This window comes from Protopterus annectens, chromosome 6.part1, assembly GCF_019279795.1.
Source record: "Protopterus annectens isolate FY-2018-M chromosome 6.part1, PAN1.0, whole genome shotgun sequence".
NCBI classification, from domain to species: domain Eukaryota; kingdom Metazoa; phylum Chordata; order Ceratodontiformes; family Protopteridae; genus Protopterus; species Protopterus annectens.
In genome coordinates, this window is record NC_056738.1 from 403,286,598 (window position 1) to 403,305,381 (window position 18,784).

The window sequence follows — 18,784 nt, forward strand, 5'->3', positions numbered from 1 at the left end:
ATACTGCCTGATGGGCACCTACAGAAAGGCAGCAAAGTCTTCCTAAGCTCTACCCTCACACTGCACTTCATCTAAAACCATGCGCAATAGATATCAGCATACTGGAAATAAAGGGCATGTCAGTCAACACCATCTTCAGATCATTCTTCCTCTAGCAACAGGGATAAAGACTCCCTCCAACAATAGAGCCTAGTGGACCAGATGGAACCACTACTGCTACCACACGACTAATTCCACTGCAAGGCGCCCTAACCTTAATTCTACAACACAGCAAATAAACCAGAGGTGATGGCCAGACAGGGTAGATTGGGACAAGGGGACAAGGTGACATGAAGGGATAAAGATGCTACTCTGCCCCACAGCTGGTCTGAACAATCCAAACAAAAGGAGGAGTCAGGGGGAGTGACCTCAGACTGCAAAAGTGAAACTACTCTAATATTTACTTTTATGGTAAATGCCTAACATAACTGTGCTATGTTCATAAAAATTCGCTGCTGCAGTTCTTACCTCTTGGGAAGATTTCCCAAGAAGTAAGGAACCAGGGGGGAGAAGACTTAAATGGAAACATCACCATACAGAAGAGAAGTAAATCCTACACTGGTTCTAGGTGCAACCCTAGGACATAATGTGAAGAAAATGTTCACATGGAGGACCATGTAATAGTTTCACGAATGGCCTGAGTGGAAACTTCTTTAAAGGGAAGCTGGTAGGGTAGCTGTATCTCCAATGAATGAACACTAATATGATCTGGGACTTGTTTGCAATACCTTTCCACCATACCCCCCAGCACAGGGATGTGCCAACCTCCTGAAAAGGGTCTGCTTGTTGACCGTTTTTTCCCCTTCCCCTTTGGAATTGAGAAACAGCTGATTAAATAGGTCATTGGTAAACAGACTCTCCAGTGGTCTATCCACATCAAAGGAAAGCAAGACTCCGTTCTGAGACTTGGGGGGGGCAGACCATACAGCTTCCAATCCAAGTGTCAGTTCGGAAACCAATTTAGAGTAGAAATCAGCACACAGTACCTGCCACTCTGTCCTGAAGGAACACCAGTAAAGGTTCTACGTACAAAACTTGGAGCTCTGAGGCTTGCTTTAGGTAAAAGTCACCAACAGCAGCACCCTCCAACAGAAGAAATGAACAGGGAATGAAGCTGCTGATTCAAACAGATGCAAGTTCAATTTCCCTAATACACAGCTGAGGTCTCATGGTGGACTTGCTTTGTAGGTGATCTGAGGTGGAGGAATCCCCTCAAACTGCTTACCCGAAGACCTAGACTAAAAAGGGGTTCTCAAAGGTACACAAAAATAGCAAAGCATGCACTTTTGCAAATGCTTAAGCTAAACCAGATTTGCAGAGGTCTAAAACATTCCAGGACCACTCTTGCCAGAGTTCAAGGTTCCTAAATTAACACCAGGATATCTTGAAAGATTTTCTTGTAGTGGGTTCACTAACCTTTTTCATGATATCTGGTACATCCCATAACAATCTGTGCCTGCCTGGGGAAAGTACTGTTGTGTAAGAACTTGCCATAACCTTAGATGTCCTTCTCTTTTATATGCTGCTGTATTCATGACATCAGGAAGCCTGCCTCTGTTGAACTCTCGCACGTCTGGCTGTTATACAAAAGTATAATGCTACAGCTAGGGTGTGCATGACCTCCTGCGCCTCTCTCAGAAGGCGGTAGTAAACGGACGTCAGGTATAAAGCAGACGTAAGCATGCACCTCTTCAGAAAGTACAGTTGTGTACACTTACCATAAATGTAGACGCTAGAGTGTATTCATTGTTGCAGTCATCACACTTGGGTTATCTGCCTGCAGGTAGCCCTCAGCACGAATACCAGAGACTTAGTATTTCTGCATCGGTTGCTGTCGCTCCAGGTCTGATGTCGGGTATTTTAAGGGTATAAAAACAGGCAGCCGACCCCATTACATCAGTTCTTCTTGCCCCAAATGTAAGGAGCCCCCCCCCCCCCGAGTAAAGAGCTAAGCTATAGTGGAAAAGTCTCCACCAGTAAAAAGTAAATACCAATACCCCTGCATGGGGTATGTAGTATACACAGAGGACAGAGAGAGTGAGGAGACGACTGGAGGGAGGGAAACCAGCACTGCAACAGTGAATACACTCAAACATCTACATTAAGTGTACACAACTGTACTATGTTTTTGTGTTTCACTGTTGCAGTCATCACACTTTGGTTGGTTCTCAAAGATGTAGAAAGGGTGGAGGCAGTCAGGAAGTGTTTGGACTGGCTAGAATGCCCTGCAGGACTGCAGTTGCAAAACGCTCCCTGGATTTGGAAAACATAGGCAGGTGGTAATGCTTTGTGAACGTGTGCACAGAGCTCCAGGTAGCAGCCTCCAGAATGTCCCTGGTAGGGACTCTCCTAAGGAATGCTGTTGAGGTAGAAGTTGCCCTAGTGGAATGTGTTCTGACCACGAGGGGTTGGTTTCCCATGGTGTTTGTAGCAGAAATGGATACAGTGTTCTATCCATTTGGAAATGGTCTGTTTTGAAATGGCCTTGCCCTCTTCCCCGGTGAAAAACTGAGTAGTAACTGGTCAGATTTCCTGAAGGGCTTAGTCAAGGATTTGTTGCTCCAGTGCTATATCCCAAGCCTGCAGCGCTAGTCTGCACAGGAGGTAGGACCTTGTCCCCAGTTTGTTGATGTACCACAGCACAGTGGTGTTTGTCTGTGTACCACCACAGGGTGCCTGGGAGAAGATGACCCTTGAAAATATCCAAAGCTAGTATCAAGGCTCTCATTTCCTTGATACTGATGTGATCCTTTTGTTGAGTGGGGGTCCATGCATTCCTCACTCTCCAATGTATTAGGGTTGCCCCCAACCTGTGTCTGAAGCACCTGTGAAGAAGTCTTGGTTTGGGGGGTGTGGGCAGGCCCAGATTCGACTGAATCTGGGAGACCCACTACTTCAGTTCCTTGGACAGGCAATGAAGTATGGGGATTGTGAACTCTAGGAGGACGTAGGTGCTTGCAGATATTTCTCAGATACCATTGAAACATACTCTTGTAGCCTTGCTAGGGGGACCATGGGGATAGTAGAGGCCATGAATCCTAAGATACTGAGGAACTCCCAAGGCTGAGATGGTTTTGAAGGGAAGGATTCCCTGGAAGAAAGAGGAGGGTCGCAATCTTTTCTGGTGCCAGGCATGCAATCATTTCCCTTGTCAGAATCCAACATCCTAGAAACACTATCTTGACAGGTTGTCAGGGAGGATTTTTCTTTTTTTTTTTTTTTGTGATTTATGGTAAATCCCAGACCTGTAAGATGGCAGATGGCGAACTTCAGGTGGTGTAAGGCCATGGAACTTTATGTACCCTGGATAAGGATGTAGTCTAGACAGGGAAAAACCTGTATTCCCTTCATCCTTGCAAAGCCATGACTGGGGACAGACATTTTGTAAATACTCTTGGGGCCATAGAAAGACCAAAGGGTAAAGCACAAAACTGATAATGTGCAGAATCCACTGAGAAGCGGGGGTACTTTTTGAGGAGTGGATGGGGATGTGCAAGTAGACATCCTTTATGTCCGACACTAGGAATGCTCGAGGCAGAATGAATGGAAGAAGGGTTGGGTGAGAAAGCAACCTGAAGGAGGGGACTCTGAGGAAGGTGTTTGGGTGGAACAGGTCCAGGATGGGCCTCCAAGGACCTTGCTTCCAGGGGACCAAGAAAATTCTTGAGTAAAATCCCTTCCCTCTTTCAGAGGGTGGGACCACTTGAATGGTTCCTCGAGCCAGATGTTCCTGCAGGACTGGAGGGAAAAGTTAGATATGGTCTCTGGGTAGGTGAGGGATGCTCTGGGAGAGGGTCTGGTCTCCCAGGTCATTAAGTATCCCCATTTTATGATAGGACCCAGGAGTCCTGGGTAACCTGCTTCCAAGTGGGAAGGGTGAGGTGCATGGAAAGAGGTGTCTGGGTAGACTGCGACTACCAGGCTTTCCCTGAAAGGACTGTTTAGAAAGTGGAGTAGAAAAGAGACCTGGAAGAGTGCTGCTTCCTGTGGTCCTTTCTAGGTTTAGCATGCATTCTCTTAGTTGAGGACCTGACAAAATATGTTTTGGCTGGGTAGTTTCTCTGAAAGTGTGGAACTGGAGAGCCAAATGTCTCAATTCCTGCAGTTAATTGCCTTTGGTCTGGAGGGTCTTAAAAGGTTCAGCAACAGCTGACCGAAACAGGTTTGTTATCCAGGGGTGCATCTAGGAGCTTGGCTTTGATGTCAACAGGGAGAAGTTGCAATCTTAACTAGGAGTACCTCCTGATGACAGATCGAGAAGCGGCAGCCTTTGCAGATTCTTCTACAGCATCGTAGCTGCGCTTGGAGTATTTGGTCACTAGTGTGCAGGAGTTCAGGAGAGAGGAAAGCTTGGCTTTAGCAGGAGAGTCAGGGAGCTCTCAGTTGCTTGACCACATCTTCCAAGAGAGCAAAGGAATTCTTGGCCATGTGTGGCTGGTAGCTGATTGTTCCTACTGCTAGGGTGGCAGAAGTATAAGCTTTCTTTCCCAGACGTTCCACAATTCTGCTCTATCAGAGGGCAACAGAGAGGAGGCTGATAGTAACTGATGTTTTGTTAGTGGTCACAAAAATGACTGCAGGGTCTGCAGACAGGGCTTTATACAGGAAGGCTGCCTCCTTGGGCACCTTAGAATCTGTTTGAACACTTTGGTGCTGTGGGCTGATAGTCAGGGTTTTTGGAAGCAGCCAAGAAGGCATCCAGAAAATCAGGGTGTACTGGGGGCACAGCAGAAAAGCTGGGAGACTCAAGTTGTAGGAGTTCTAAGCATCTCTTTAGGGTATCAGTAACCTGACTGCTGTCCCGTTTGAAAAAATTTTGCATTTTGGTGATGGTCTCACCAAAGGTCCAGGGCAGTCAGTGCCATTAGACTTCTCCTCTGGTGAAGCACATCCCACAGGAGAAGCAATCTGAGAATAGGTTAGGGATTCATCTTCAGTTTTTCTTGCCCCAGATGTCAGGTAGGTATATATATATATATATATATATATATATATATATATATATATATATATATATATATATATATATATATATATATATATATATATATATATATATATATATATCTAATATCAATACCTATAGGCAAATACACCACAGAGGTTGTTTATAGTTAAGTTCAGCTAGTACAGAGGGGATGGAGGGAGGGTAATCTGGACTGCAGCAGGGTGAACACTAACATCTACATTTATGGCAGGTACAAAACTGTACTATGTTCAGTGTTACCCTGCTGCAGTCATCACACTTTTGTTGAATCCCAAAGCTAAGGATGGGAGGTGGAGTTAAACAGGATTAGAAGAAGCTAGTAGGCCCTGCAAAACTGCAGTGGCAAAACTAGCTCTAGTCTTAGAATATAGAGGTAAGTGATGGTGTTTGGTGAAGGTGTGCACGGAACTCCAAGTTGCAGCTTCCAGAATATCCTTGGTTGGCACTCCCCTGAGAAAGGCTGCTGATGTAGCTGTAGCCCTGGTGGAGTGGAACCTAATGTTAGCAGGTACTGGTTTCCCATGATGCGTGTAGCAGAAACGTATGCTGCCAGGAGAGACCTTGCTTGGTAGTTTGAGGATTGAGTCAGTGTGTTTGTCTTCTGCTAGCTTGGGGTCCGTCTTCTCCTCCTTTCTGGGTAGCAGTACCCCATTGGCGAGGTTTGTAAGGGCCTTGTGACTGACCTCTGCCCCTTGGGCGTCTGTATTTGCCCCTCAGTGATCTGTCTGAAGCTGGAAAGGACCAGTTTTTTGCCGGCCAATTTCTGCTGAAACGAGGGGGAAGTACCTGCAAAAAGTCCTTGACCGTCTGCATAGACTTTGCCTTATCCTCCATTTTCTTTAAAACCTCTTCTGCTCTGACACCAAATACATCCTGCTGTAAAGGTGCATCCAATAATTTTGCTTTAACATGATCAGGAAGGGCTTGTTCTTTTAACCAAGCACGTCTACGTATGACAGCGCCAGTAACAGCTGCTCTACAGGAAGCTTCCAATGAATCAAATCTGCATTGTAAAGTATGTTTGCCCACCTGTTCAGCTGCATGCAACAGATCCTGCATTTCCTTGAATTCAGACTCAGTATGTGTGCTCATTTTTGTTTTAATTGAGACATTAGGAATTGCTGATATTTCAGCATGTGAAACTGACAATTTAATGCTCTCATAGCCAGAGTTGCTGAGGTGTATATTTTCTTTCCACATCTATCTAGGGCTCTGGAATCCCTTTCAGAGTGCACAGGATTTTTAGCCATTGAAGCTTTAGCTCCCTGAGGACACTGGGAAATTGTTTCTGGGTCAGCCACAGTGCTTTTATAAAGGAATGTGTGCGAGTCAGGTACTTTGTAGTATCTGTCTGGCTTGGCGGAGCAGGAGGTAGAGAGTCTGGATTTAGACTAGACTCCAGGTAAACATCATTCACCATATCTAATACTGGAGGGATAGCCAGAGGTCTGTGTTGGGGTAGTAAAAGGAACTCTGAGTCTTTGCCTAGAATCAGAGTAGTCCTGGCCTTCCCAGTGGAAATGTTCCCAAATAGTATATAAAGTTTCCCCAAAGGAGTAGTCTTCAGGGGGAGATGCTGAGGGAAGTCTCTTCAGCATCAGAGTCTTCATAAGGTGGAAAAGTGTAACCCTGTTCCTCAGAAGAATCCGAGGAAATTGAAACCTGGTCGGAGGAAGCATAATCCTCCTCTTGTCTTGGTCTTGTATCAGGAGGGGTATGGGAACCCCTGATTAGGGTAATCAAATCTTTGGCCATCTTAAGCATCTGTTTCTTAGGCATGGAGTATTGAACTGTAGACGGATGTACAGTCTTCTCTGGTTTTAAAGGAGCTTTAAGCTTAACATAAGATTTAATGGTGAGTGTAGTCGGTCTGAAGACACCTTCTGCAACCGAAGGCGTTTCCACTGCACCGGGGTCTACTTCTGTTCCGGTGTCGGAAGGGCATAATGAAGATGGCTGCATAGGCCTAGTAGACTCCGCTTGGGCATCCGCAGCTGTCTGGGGTTCCACTTCTGCGGTAGTCAGGGGCTGCGTAGGCGCCTCACTGAAAACCGGAGAACCGGCGACAGGCCCAGCAGAGGCCTCGGAGTCTGGCTTGTACCTAGGCCACCTGTCCTTATCCTTGCGTTTTTTATGCATGCCGGTCATCGGCTGCTCTGACTGCATGATATAATTAAATTTCCTACCAAAGTAATGTCGTGCGAAGTCAACACGGCATTTGATAGTTTGTTTATTAAACCTAGCACAAAACCGACAACCTGTGATGTGTTCTGGGCCTAGGCAAGGAATACAATAGGAATGGAAATCCTTATGAGGTATTTGCTTTCCACAAGAAATGCAATTGTTAACTTTTTCTGACATCAGACTGAGGCAAGAAAAGGTTCCTCAACGGGGTACTTAGCATTATTGAAGACTTCGGACTGAAATTCGAATCGAAAATCTCAGGTGTCGGCCGACCAGCACTTGCTAACTGCTTCTGCTTCGGGCATCGCGCAGCAAGAAAGACTGAAGATGGCGGTGGATGCCTCATACGCCTGGTGCACTGACATCAGGGAAGAAGCGACAACTGACACCGGACCAAGACTTTGGAATTCGGGCCGACTGCGGGACCGACTGACTGCAGGATAACCCAAGTGTGATGACTGCAGCAGGGTAACACGAACATCCACATTGCAGAGTACGTTTTCCCACCTGTTCAACTGCATGCAATAAATCCTGCATTTCTTTATAGTCAGGAGCTTCTGAGCTTGCAAGCATTTTCTGTTTTAACTGAGCCATTAAATATTGTTGGTACTTAAGCATGTGAAACTGGCAATTTAAAGCCCTTACTGCTGAAGTTGCAGAAGTGTAAACTTTATTCCCCCATCTATCCAATGCTCTGGAATCTGTCAGAGGGGACTGGATTTTTTGCAATGGAAGCCTTAACCCCTTTAGGACCCTGGGAAATGGTTTCTGGATCAGCAGAAGGGTTTTTATAAAGAAACTTGTGAGAGTCAGGGACTCTATAATACCTATCTGGCTTGGCTGGTGCAGGGAGTAAAGAATCAGGAGATAAGCTGGATTCAGAGAACATATCATCCACATCTAACACAGGCGGGATAGCTACGGGCCTGTGTTGAGGCAATAAAACGAAGTCCCTGAGCCTTTTCTTGGATTCTGAATAATCCTGACTTTCCCAATGGAAATGCTCCCTCATGGTATGTAAAGTTTTCCCAAAAGAATAATCCTCAGGAGGAGAGGCTGAATGGATGGATTCTTCAGCATTAGAGTCCTCATAGGGGGTAGAGAGTATCCCTGGTCTGAAGAGGAATCAGAGGAAATGGCAACCTGATCAGGGGAATCAGTCTGTATTCTGCCTAGGCCTTTTCTCAGGAGGGGGATGGGAACTCCTGATTAGTGTAATGAGGTCTTCGGCCATTTTAAGCATCTGTTTCTTAGGCATGGAGGACTGCCTAGGAGAATGCTATACTTGCTTCTTTGTCTTTAAATGGTGTTTTTGTCTTGGCTGTTGCTTTAATGGTAAGTTGTGAAGGTCTGAACACACCCTCAGAAGCAGATGCCTGCTCAGCGGCTCCGGACCCATCTGAAAAGTTAGTTTCCGTAAGCCCAATACCTTGAGTTTCCAGAGGCCTAGTTGTCTCCACGTGGGAGGCTGAGGCGGCCTGTGGCTCTGAGGTAGCAGGTGTCAGGGGCAGCGAAAGCGCCTCACTGAGAACCAGCAACTGGCCTAAAAGAGGCTTCATCAGTTTTGGACCTCAGATGCCTGTCCTTATCCCTGTCTTTGCATTTTCTCAGAATTGCGGTCGTCGGTTGACCGATGGCATAGTATAATTGAATCTTCGGCCAAAGTAGTGCAAAGCAAAATCAAAACGTCATTTTATAGTGCGTTTGTTAAATCTAGCACAAAACCGACAACTAGTGACGTCGTGATCAGGGCCTAGGCATGGAATACAATAAGAGTGGAAGTCCTTATGAGGTATTTGCTTCCCACAAGAAATACAATTAACTTTTTCGGACATCGGTCTGAGGCAAGAAAAAAGTATCCCCAACGGGGTACTTAGCTTTACTGAAGACTTCAGATCTGAAATTAGACTTCGAAAATCTCAGGAGTCGGCTGACCGGCACTTCTGAACTGCTTTTGCTTCGGGCACCGCGCGGCAAGAAGTACTGGAGAAAATGGCGTTGGATGCATCTTTTATACCCCTGGTGCACTGAGGTCGGGGAAGAAGCAACAGACGCCGGACCAAGACTTCGGAACTCTGGCCGACTACGGGACCGCCTGATGGCAGGATAACCCAAGTGTAATGACTGCAGCAGTGTAACACTATGAACATGTACAGTTGTGTGCACTTACCATAAATGTAGATGTTAGAGTGTATTCACTGTTGTAGTCCTAACAAATGATTTATCCGGCTCCCGGTAGCCCTCAGCCAGTCAGAATACCAAAAGTTAGTAAAAATGACGTCTGTTGTCAAGGACGTCAGGGCGTCTGATATAAAAGGAGGCAGCCGACATCACTTCCTCTGTCTTTGACATAACAGTCAGGAGCCCTCAGAAAGTAAGGCTCAACTCAAAAACCAATTTGACAAATAAATTAAGCCTGTACCTTTGGAAAAAAGAATAGGAGAGTACCACAAAAAGGGGGAAGGAGGGAAGGAAACCAAGACTGCAACAGTGAATACACTCGAACATCTACATTTATGGTAAGTGTACACAACTGTACTTCTGTTCTTCGTGTTTCACTGTTGCAGTCCTAACAAATGGGTCTATTACCGAAGCCCAGAGAAAAAAAGGGGGGGGGGGACTAACAGCATCAAGGGTTGGAGATGATGCCCTGCAACACCGCAGTGGCAAACCCTGCCCAGGATCTGGAAAACAGAGACAAATTATAATGCTTTGAGAAAGTATGAACAGAAGACCATGTGGCAGCCTCCAAAATGTCTATAGTAGGGACACCCCTTAGAAAGGTTGCCGAAGTGGAAGCCGCCCTAGAAGAGTGAGTCCTAATCCCTTGAGGCAGAGCTTTGCCATGAAAACAACAAGAAGAAATGCAGTGTGCAATCCATTTAGAAATGGTTCGCTTAGAAATAGCTTTGCCCTGGACTCCAGGGGCAAAACTGACCAATAACTGTGCTGATTTCCGAAGGTCCTTAGTCCTGTCCAAATAAAACCTGAGCTGTCTGTGCACATCAAGAGAATGTAGGATCCTTTCACCTCTATTGCGAGGATTAGGAAAGAAGGTAGGCAGGTGTATGGACCGATTAAGAGTCAGGCTGGAAACCACCTTATGCATAAAGGAGGGATTAGTCCTCAGACGCTATCTGCATGGAAAATAAGAAAAGGCTCCATGGCCAAAGCTGGCAGCTCAGAAACCCTACTGGCTGAAGTTATAGCCAAGAGGAAGGTGGTTTTCCAAGAGAGAAACTTTAAATCTGTAGAGGCACCTGGCTCAAAAAGGAGGAAGAGTGAGTTTCTCCAGAACAAAATTAAGATCAAACTGGAGTAGGTGCTCTTCTGGGAGGTTTTAGATTACAAGCACCTCTGAGAAACATTTTCATCAGGGGATGACAGAAAATGGGTTGTTCAAGAAAACAATGAGCAGAGATGGCTGAAGCATGGATCTTGATAGAGGAAAAGGACCACCCTGAAGGAAACCAGCCAGGTAATTCCAAGATCAGAGGAAGGGTAGGTCGAGAAGCAGACTCCCCTCTAGCCTGCATCCATTGAGAGAACCTTACTCATTTGGCAGCATAGGATTTCCTAGTGCTAGGCCTCCTGGCCTCCCCTCAGCACGTCAACCACCTGTTGGGAAAGGGAGGAAGAAAGGGAAGGAGTCATACAATGAGCCATGTTGCCAAATGGAGAGACTGAAGATTAGGATGAAGAATGTTTCCCCTTTTCTGAACCAAAATATCTGGTTTCAGAGGAAGATGCCAAGGCGGAAGATGGAAAAGACTGCAAAGCAACAAACACCAATGCTGTCTGGGACAGTCTGGAGCTATGAGAATAGTCCTTGGATGTTCGTCCATGATCTTCACTAATACTCGGAGAAGAGGAGAAAGAGTAGGGAAGGCATACACCGATAGCAACGTCCAAGGGAAGGACAGAGCATCCACTTTCCAGGCTCTGCTGTGCTGCTGTCTGGTGCAAACGAGAGGCAACAGATTGTTGTCTGGGAAGGAGAAAATATCCACCTGAGGAGTGCCCAAACATTGAATGATGCTGTAGAAGACTAATCTGTTCAACTGCCACTGGTGAGGATCCAAGGTTTGCCTGCTCAATAGGTCTGCCAAAACAGTGAGCCTTCGTGGAAGAAACTGAGCTAGAAGATGGAGGTCCAGGGATGCTGCCATGGACCAAAGATTCATGCTTTACCTGCACAGGGGGTTAGAGCGAGTCCCTCCCTGCTTGTTGATGTACTGAGCAGGGACCGATTCTATTGCTCCCAGATTATTTGTTTTTCTACTTCTGCCCTTTGGTTTGGAGGAATGTCCAGGAATCCCTCGAGAGCTGGAAAGGTGTGTAAAGAAAAAGTACAGTTGTGTACCTACCATAAATGTAGATGTTAGAGAGTATTCACTGTTGCAGTGATTACACTTGGGTTATCCTGCTGGCAGGCTGCCCGCAGTCGGCCCGAATTCCAAAGTCTTGGTCCAGCGTCGGTTGCGGTCACCTCTTCCCTGATGTCAGTGCGCCACGGGTATAAAAGATGCAGCCAACGCCATTTATTTTAAGTTTTTCTTGCCCCAGATGTCAGATGCCCCCAAAAGGGTAGGCTAAAAACTTTGCAAATAAAAATGCATGCACTAACAAACATTACCTTCATCTACAAGAAAATACACCACATAGGTTGTACAGTTGTACAGACAAGTCCCAGCAATGTAAGGGGGATGGTGGGAGGTTAACCTGGACTGCAACAGTGAATACACTCCAACATCTACATTTATGGTAGGTACACAACTGTACTATGTTCATCGTGTTTCACTGTTGCATTCATTACACTTGGGTTGAATCCCAAAGTTGAGGTTGGGTGGCTGGGCCTAAATAGAATTAGGAGTGGCATTGGGGCCCTGCAGAACTGCAGTGGCGAAGCCTGCTCTGGATTTAGAGTAAAGAGGTAAATGGTAGTGCTTAGTAAAAGTGTGCACTGAACTCGAAGTTGCAGCCTCCAAAATGTCCTTGGTTGGTATTCCTCTGAGGAAGGCTGCTGAAGTGGCTGCTGCTCTGGTCGAATGTGGCCTAATGCCCTTAGGCACTGATTTGCCATGTTGTGAATAGCAGAAACGAAAGCAGTGGCCTATCCATTTTGAAATGGACTGCTTTGAGACAGCTTTTCTCTGCGATCCTGCAGCATATCTCCCTCAGACAGAGTCTCTCATCTGCTCAGAGGTGACATGTGCCTGACATACAAGGCCATGTCCAACCCGGAATTAATGGACATGCTCCACCTCAAAAAATCCAAATCCACTAGAGCAAGCAACTTAAACCTTAGCACGGATATAAATAGGACGTGCTGGAGGGATAGATTTATCACTCAGAGACTCCCTATGCTGTGGAATAAAATCCCGGTCCATGTGAGGCAAAGCACCTCGCTGGCTCTGTTCAAGAGAAATCTTGACCTGTGGATGGGAGATCGTAGGTTTATCCTGGGAATCATCTCTGTGTCACTGCTGGACAGAGGCACAACAAACTAATGGGCACAGTATTTTTTCATATAAGGGGTGGCGTAAGCCACAAAAATTTGGGCTAGGCCTTAGAGCAGATAGCCTAGTATAAACCTATGAACCTATATGCCACTAAGAGTTGCTCAGTCTTTCTGAAAGCTTTGGTTTTGTCCAAGTAAAAGCGTAGCTGTCTGTGCATGTCCAAATAATGCAGAAGTCTCTCCCCTTATTCTGTGGGTTTGGATAAAAGGAAGGAAAATCAATGGTTTGGTTAAGAGCCACACTGGACACTACCTTAGGCATAAATGTTGGAAAATTATAAAAGGTTCCACAGCCATTAGTGCCTGTAACTCAGACACTTCTTGCTGAAGTTATTGCTAGGAGCAGAGCTGTTTTCCTTAAGAATTTTATCTCAGCTGTATTGGCCGGCTCAAAAGGAGGCGGTGTGAGCTTTTCCAAGACAAAATTGAGGTCCCAACCAGGTATTGGCGCTCTTGGAGGTCTTATGTTTCTGGCCCCTCTGAGGTACTGCTTTAGCAGTGGATGTGAAAAAATAGGTGGGTCCATATTGTAATGAGCTGAAACGGCAGAGGCATGGATCTTGATTGATGAGGATATGCCTTTGTCCAGCATCTCAGGTAGTGTAAAATCTGAGGAATATTTGGTACAAGCGTGTCAATTCCTTGTGCCTGGTTCCATGCACAGAATCTCTTCCATTTTTCTGCATAAGATTTTCTGATGCTGGGCCTCCTGGTCTCCAAAATGACATCCATAACTGCTTTAGAGAGAGGTGTGTTCTGAATGGTTACATCAGCCATGTAGCCAGATTTAGGGTTCTGAGTTGGCTGTGCAGGATCAGATTGTTTTGTTGGGTCAGTAAATGAGGAATTTGAGGTAATGTCCAGGCTGGGCCTTGAGACTAGCTCTTTAGGATTGGGTACCAGTGCTGGCGTGGCCAGTCTGGGGCAATCAGTATCATTGTTGGCTTCTCTGACCTTTAGGAGTACCTTGGCGAGGAGAGGTAGTGGAGGAAAGACATACTGCAAGGGTTTTACAGCTGAATGATAGAGCATCCACGTTCCATGCTTGCTTGTGATAAGTCCTTGTGCAGAATCTCTGTAGTTTGTAGTTGTGAGGGGAGGCAAATAGATGTCTGGGCATCCCCATTTCCTTGTTATGTTGAAGATTTGTGGATCTAGTTTCCACTCGTGAGGATCCATGAGGTTTCTGCTTAGTTTGTCTGCCAGAGTAGTTGTCTTTCCTGGCAGGAATTGTGCTTGCAGGTGTACTTGATAAGTCAATGCTGTGTTCCACAAAGTCATGGCTTGTCTGCAGAGGGGGTAGGAATGTGCGCCTCCCTGCTTATGTACCACATGACTGTAGTATTGTCAGTCTATCAGCAATTGTCCTGGATGAAGTAGATCCTTGAAGGCTGTCAGGGCATTCTGAACAGCTAGCATCTCTTTTTGATTGATATGAAGATGCATTTGGTTTGTGGGCCATGTGTCCTGAATACATTTTCCTGCTATGTGAGCCCCCCAGGCAATCTGATGCATCTGTTAGCGTCTGCCTGGCTGTGGGGTAGAGTGAATGGCTGTCCCTTGTTGTGGTGACAGGCATGTCCCCACCATTGAAACTCCTGTTGCAGACAGGAAATGAGGGTAATTAGTGTTTCCAGGCTGTGGCAATGTTGAGTCCAAACACTTTAGACACCATTGTAGTTTCCTCATATGCAGTCTTGCATATGGAATTAGTAGAATGCAAGATGCCATGAAGCCCAAAGCCTGCACAACTTTTCTTGCAGATAACTGGGTCTTTTGTTGCCAACATTTCGAAGTAAGAAGTTAGCTGCCTTTGTCTGGTGTGAGATAAGGCATCTGGGCAGTTGTATTTAAGCTTGCACCGAGGAATATCTCTTGAAAGGGTACTAGTTTTGATTTATTTTCGTTTACCATGTACCCTAGGCAAATCAGTAATCTTTTTACAAATGCCAGATGCTTCAGCAGAATGTCCTTGTTCTCTGCTTGAATAAGGCAGTCATCCAAGTACAGATATATTTGAATCTTCCTTTGTCTGCAAAAAGCAATTACTGGTGCCAGGCATTTTGTGAAGACCCTGGGCGCAGTAGATAAACCAAAGGCAGTGCAGAGAATTGGTAGGGCATTGAGCCAGCTATGAATCTGAGGTATCTTTTGCAAGATTGTCTGATTGGGACATGCAGGTATGCCTCTTGGGTCCAAAGTTACAAGCCAAGCCTTCTTGCCCAGCATGGGCAGAAGCTGCTGCAGAATCAATATTTTGAATTTTGGAACATCCAGAAATGGGTTTAGAATAGACAGATCCAGTATTGGACTCAAGGCTTTGTCCTTTCTGGGTACCAGGAAAAGTCTTGAGTAAAATCCTTGTCCCTGCTCTTGCTGTGGTACTCGCTGAATGGCCATGTCCATGAGGGATGAAACTTGCTTTTGTGCCTCTGCCCACTGATTGTGTGGCAGGTCTGGCATACATTTTGCCTTTGGCATGGTGTGAAAGTGGAACCTGTAGCCCTGGGACACTATATTCAAGACCCATTTGTCCCGGGTGATCATGCGCCAATTTTGATAAAACAAGTGCTAATTTTCCCCCTAAGGGGGGCTGCCAAAAGATAAGTGCTTGGTATTGGCAGAGGAAAGTCATTGGGACTGTTTCCTATATGGCTGTGATTTGTCTTGTCCATTTTTGGAGGTAGAAGCATCCCATTGTTTAGGCCTGTATGAGCCTTGGGGCTGGGATCAGCCTCTGTGGCCTGTCTGACACTGGAAAGGACCAATTCTTAGGCCAGTTCCTGCTAATTATGGGTGGCTGTACCTGTAAGAAATCCTTAATTGTCTGCACAGATTTCGCTTTACCCTCCATTTTCTTCAACACCTCTTCTGCCTTAACACCAAAGCATCATGCTGTAAAGGAGCATCCAATAATTTTGCTTTAACATGATCAGGCAAGATTCTGTTCCTTTAACCTAGCATGCCTTCTAATGACAAAACCTGTAACAGCGGCCCTGCAAGAGGCCTCCAATGAATCAAAACCACATTGCAAGGTATGCTTTCCCACTTGTTCACCTGCATGCAATAAATCCTGCATTTCCTTGTTATCTGGACATTCAGAATTCGTCAACATTTTGTTTTAGCAGTGACATTAAATATTGCTGATTTAAGCATATGAAACTGACAATTTAAAGCCCTTACAGCCAAGGTAGCAGAAGTGTACACTTTTTTCCTCCCATCTGTGCAGTGCACTTGAATCCCTATCAGAGGGGACAGGGTTTTTTGCAGTGGAAGCCTTGACCCCTTTGGGACCCTGAGATATAGTTTCTGGGTCAGCAGCAGGGTTTTTATATAGAAATTTATGAGAATCTGGAACCCTGTAGCATCTGTCTGGCTTAACCGGTGCAGGGGGTAGAGTCAGGAGACAGGCCGGACTCTGAAAATACATAATCTATAAGGTCTAGAACAGGTGAATAAGCAAGAGGTCTGTGCTGAGGTAGTAAGTCAGTCTGAGTCTTTTCTTAGATTCAGAGTAATCTTGGCTCTCCCAGTGAAAGTGCTCCCTCATGGTATGCAGAGTTTCCCCAAAAGAATAATCCTCAGGAGAAGCTGAAGAAGAGACTCTTCAGCATCAGAATCCTCATAGGGAAGAAGAGAGTATCCCTGCTCAGAAGAGGAATCAGAGGAAATGGAAACCTGATCTGAAGATTCATATTCTGTCTCTTGCCTAGGCCTCTTATCAGGAGGGGATGGGAACCCCTGATCAAAGTAATTAGGTCTTCGGCCATTTTAAGCATCTGTTTTTTTTAGGCGTTGAAGTCTGTCCAGGAGAATGCTGTACTTGTTTTGTCTTTAGAGCTGCTTTAGTCTTTGCCTTTGAAGCTGAGGTTGGCTTTACATATAAAGTACAGTTTTGTACCTACCATAAATGTAGATGTCCGATAGGTATGCATCTGCAGTCCTTACATATGGGTTGTCCTGCCTCAGGCAGCCCTTCGGTCGGCCGGATTCCAAAGTCTGGGTCCGGCGTCGGCTGATGACGGCCCTTTCTCCAACGTCAGAGCGCCTGGGGTATAAAAGCGTCAGCTGACGCCATCTTCCTCAGTTTTTCTTGCCCCAGATGCCAGGTGCCCTCTAAGGAAGGCTGAATTTGGAGAGATGCAAAAATTCCAAACATGCACAGCAATATAAAACAAATACACCATAATAGATAACCCCAGCTAGCTAGAATGAGGGATAAGTACCCAAGGAATTCCACAGAGGGGTAGGAGGGAGGGAAAACCTGACTGCAGATGCATACCTATCGGACATCTACATTTATGGTAGGTACAAAACTGTACTATGTCCTTCAAGGATGCATCTGCAGTCCTTACATATGGGTAGAATACCATAGCCAAGCTGGGGGTGGTAGGACCCAAGAAAAGGATGGTGTAGCTAAAATGCCCTGCAGGACTGCAGCAGCAAAGCCTGCTTTGGATCTGGAATATAAAGGTAAGTTGTAATGCTTGGAAAAAGTATGCACGGAGCTCCATGTAGCAGCTTCTAAAATGTCCTTTGTAGCCACCCCTCTTAAGAAGGCTGTGGAGGTGGCTGTGGCTCTGGTGGAGTGAGGTCTAATGTTAGCTGGCACAGTTTTGCCATGAAGAGTAACAGAATCAAATGCAATTCCCTATCCATTTTGAAATTGTCTGTTTGGAAATTGCTTTTCCATGTACACCAGCAGCATATGCTTCAAAGAGCTGGTCAGTTTTTCTGTAAGTCTCAGTTCTGTCCAAGTAGTAGCGCAACTGTCTGTGAATGTCCAGGGTATGCAGAAGTTTCTCTGCTTTTTGTGGATTTAGAAAGAAGGTGGGCAGGTGAATAGCTTGGTTCAGAGAGACCCTGGATACCACCTTTGGCATGAATGAAGGATTGGTTCTCAATGTGACTCTGTCCTGATGAAAAATAAGAAATGGTTGTACTGCCATGAGGGCCTGTAACTCAGATACTCTTCTTGCTGAGGTTATGGCCAGAAGGAAGGCAGTCTTCCAAGACAGGAACTGTAGTTCTGAAGATGCTGCTGGTTCAAAGGGAGGTAGTTAATTTTTCCAACATGAAGTTAAGGTCCCATGTAGGCACTGGTGGTTTCCTTGGAGGGTTGATGTTTTTTATCCCTCTTAGAAACTGCCTTAGCAGAGGATGAGAAAATACAGGTGGATCAGTGTTGTACTCTGCTGAAATTGCTGAAGCATGAATTTTTATGGAAGAGTAAGAAAGGCCATTATGGAGCATTTCTGCCAAGTATTCCAGGATATGTGGAATGCTCATCACAGTCGGATCTTGGCCCTTTGTGGTGTTCCAAGTGCAAAATCTTTTCCATTTTGCTGAATATGCCTTTCTTGTGGAAGGCTGCCGAGCTTCCATGATGATATCCTTTACTCTCTTGGATAGTTTATCCTGGCAAGGAGTCAAGGTATTTTCCAGGCTGTCAGCTGCAAGGTTTTCAGGCTGGAGTGCAGAGTTTTGTAATTGTGCTGTCAGAAGTAGTGGCCATTGTGGTAGAGGCCACGGTTTCGTGCATGACATGCTCCTTAACAGTGGGTACCAGTGTTGTCTTGGTCAGTTCGGAGCTATCAGAATCACTTTTGGCTGCTCTGTCCTGATCTTCAGTAAGACCTTGGTCATTAATGGAAGAGGTGGGAATGCATATACTGTTAGAGTATTCCAGCTGAAAGAGAGGGCGTCCACTTTCCATGCTTGTGGATGGTATGTCCTTCTGCAGAATTTCTTCAGTTGATGGTTGTGGTGGGAGGCAAAAAGATCTATGTCCGGCCTTCCCCATGATTGTGTTATCTGAAGGAAGGTGTCTGGGTGCAGCATCCCATTCGTGTGGATCCATGATATTTCTGCTTAGGCTGTCCGCCAGTACATTGTCTTTTCCTGGTACAAACTGGGATTGCAGCTCTATATTGAGTTTTAGGGAAAGTTCCCAAAGATTCATTGCCAGCCTGCAAAGAGGGTAAGAATGGGTACCTCCTTGCTTGTTTATGTACCACATAACTGTGGTATTGTCTGTCTTTATTAGCAGGTGG

The 18,784-nt window shown here is 45.7% G+C and overlaps 1 protein-coding gene across 2 annotated transcripts in view; it reads right to left on the reverse strand.

Annotated features, from left to right (window-relative positions):
• SF1 (splicing factor 1) overlaps positions 1-18,784 on the reverse strand; it is a 1,552,458-nt gene that overhangs the window by 931,229 nt on the left and 602,445 nt on the right. The window lies entirely within an intron of this gene.